The sequence below is a fragment of the Protobothrops mucrosquamatus genome, unplaced genomic scaffold (genome assembly GCF_001527695.2).
Source record: "Protobothrops mucrosquamatus isolate PMUCROS unplaced genomic scaffold, P.Mucros_1.0 scaffold973, whole genome shotgun sequence".
Classification (NCBI taxonomy): Eukaryota; Metazoa; Chordata; class Lepidosauria; order Squamata; family Viperidae; genus Protobothrops; species Protobothrops mucrosquamatus.
Genome location: NW_015387216.1, coordinates 154,778 through 157,672, shown reverse-complemented (window position 1 = coordinate 157,672; position 2,895 = coordinate 154,778). Strand labels below are relative to the sequence as shown.

The 2,895-nt window shown below is 38.0% G+C and overlaps 1 protein-coding gene across 1 annotated transcript in view; it reads right to left on the bottom strand.

The window, feature by feature from the left end:
- LOC107290821 (adhesion G protein-coupled receptor B3-like) overlaps positions 1-2,895 on the bottom strand; it is a 139,273-nt gene that overhangs the window by 13,086 nt on the left and 123,292 nt on the right. The gene's annotated exons all lie outside the window — the stretch shown is intronic.

Genomic DNA, 2,895 nt, shown 5'->3' with positions numbered 1-2,895 from the left:
CATCATTAGAATGCAAGAAATTACTTTCAACCTTCTAATTTTCATTTTGGTGTTTTAGCATACATCAAAAGAAGAGCTGAAAGATTGGCTAGAGAAAAGAAATAAGATGGCCAACCGCTAATTGAATTTGACCTTTTAAATCTACAGTATCATGTGACCATAATTATTGCCTTGATAAGCTTTCACAGAATCAAAACTAGAAGGATATGATCTGCCGAAGTTTGTATTTTGGAGAATCGAGTACAAAGTGGTTCCAATTCCATTTTGCATTTTGTCAGCAGGCTCGCTTAATAACTAAAGAAATGTCATTTATATGGCCAGAACAGGGCAATGAAATTTCATTGCCATCTGTGTAAGCTCTCTAGAGTAAAAATACACATTCAGAACTCACTTCATTCAAGTGGCAATATATTTAGATAGACGGCATAAGTGAGATGTGCCCTATGGGGAATGCCATTTTCTTTGGCTCTGTGACTTAGGAAAAAGGCCTGTAAATGCATTTCAGATGGAGACCCAATACAACATGACATACATCCATTCAACTCTGCCTTAACCCAAAGATGTGCACATTTACTTTTCAAAATTGTACACTCTGAGTAGAGACTATTCCCCAAAGTATAGGGAAGGAAAAGAAGAACTGAAATTAGTACTCAGGCATTATTTGCTACAAAATTCTGGACAAATTATTTCTGATATGTTAAACTACAACTCCTATTATTCTCAGCCACCACGTCCAGGGATGATGAAAGGAGTACGTAGTCCAATACATCTGGAAGTCACCTGATTGGATTATATGGCTTTTATTTGCAAAACCAAATTGGACAGGCTTTTCCCAGACATTTGTTTTGTACTGCAAATAAGTTGTTATCCCTTTGAGGTAGACCATGTCAAAAAACAACAACAACAGATTACTGCACTTAGGAATCTTGGAAGGCACTTTATCGCAGTTAGATGATTGTAACAGAATCTTGAATGCCTGTCAAAGCTCTTATTAATTAATTAATTAATTAATCGGAATAGAGCTGGAAGGGACCTTGGAGGTCTTCTAGTCCAGCCCCCCTGCTCAAGCAAGAGACCCTATACCATTTCAGACAAGTGGCTGTCCAATCTCTTCTTAAAAAACCCTAGTGATGAAGCGGCCCACAACATCTGAAGGCAAGCTGTCTGAAGTAAAGCTCTCCTTTACAATCAAAGTGGTGAAATTTTCATACGTTCTACTTTTTCCAGAACACAAGTATTTTTTCTATAATAGTTTGTTATTTGCGTCCTCCTTTCCTGAATCAAATGCGTGTTCTTTCACACGTGGGGAGAAATAAATCTTGCCTAAAGGCACATAACACTCTTGTGTGTAAAAGATGCACAGGTAAAGAGTTAGGGTACTGATAAGAAATGGGAGGGGAAGGTGGGGGAATGTAAATGGCCTCTGCTGGAAAGATGTGGTCCTTTTGTTGATTGCCAGCATTTCTTTGGTTTTTAACTATAACCAGATTAATGTCACAGGAAGTAAACAAAATTGAGCCAAGTTTTAAATGTTTCATCCAGTGAAAGAACAAAGTTGCAAATCATAAAGTTGGCTCCTTTCAACAACGTATTGTTAAAATTAGCCAGGAGATGGAATGCTAAGTTGTAGTTGACTGAAAGTAGAAATGAAAAGTTCTAACATCTTTGTGACTGGACCAGACAAAGGGACTGCAGGGAAAGTATACAAAAACGAGCCCTCTCTTGATACAATAAACGATAATTTACTGTTCCATCTGATCAGAGTCAGACAATGGGAAAATGAGTTTGGTGTAGCAGCTAAGGTGCTGGCCTAGAAATCAGGAGAATGTGAATTCTAGGGCTGCCTTAGGCATGAAAGCTGACTGGGTGGATTAGGCCGGTCCTTCTCTCTCAACTCAACTTACCTCACAGGGTTGTTGTGGGGAAAATAGGAGGAGGAGAATTTGCTTTCTCTCTCCCACTTAAATTGAGCCCACACACATCCTATGTCACCATGCTCATGAATCATGATGTATTTTATTTATTATTAACATTTATTATAGAAAAGTAGAGATCTAGCAATCTATGGAATTGCAGGAGTCTGATATTTACTCAAGGGCTCTATTTGAAACTTTGATATCTGAAAGCTACTTATTAAAAACAATAGGATGAAATCAGAACAAAAGGATACAGGTTGAATGTCAGAGTTTAGATTTGCTTTTGTGGAACAAATGAATGTGAGAATGTATTTAATATCTTGCTATTTGGGACAGTGTCCCAGGTAGTATAACGATAATAAAATTTACATTCAGGCAACAGGCTGGGGAGGAATCTAAAAACGTGAGAAAAAGAAGACTTTGGTGCGGTTCATTTTGCATCGATTCAGCTTTGAACTATTCTTAGAGAGAGTTTTCTCAGTATAATTCTAGATCAGCTTTGAACTCTGCTCACTGAAGGCCAAAAATAGAAGAGCAGAGAAGGATTGTTTCCATAGCCCAACCTGCATTACACTCTTTGCAGGAGGAAGATACGTTCCTACCCAATGACTCATGAAACCTCTTTTGGGGTGAAATGGAGGATAAATGCCTCCTGTGTGCTTTCCTCTAATCAACAACCTGATTCATTACACCAGACATGGCTCAAAATACATTAGGGAGTGGAGGTCTTAAATAAAAGGAGTAAATACAATATTTTGGTGAAATATTTCTGGCGAAGCTTGTACCTGCACTTTCATTAATATAAATCCCTGTCATCCATGTTTTATAAGTCACTGAGAAATTAAATTCATATCCAGAGCCAAGAGAGAGAATTTGCTTTTCCCTCCACCAAATAAAAGCAGGGGTGAAACATTTCGTCCCTTTTGGTATTCTAGAGATAGAAGTGTACATTGTCTCTTCTTCTGCCTTAACTGTCCTT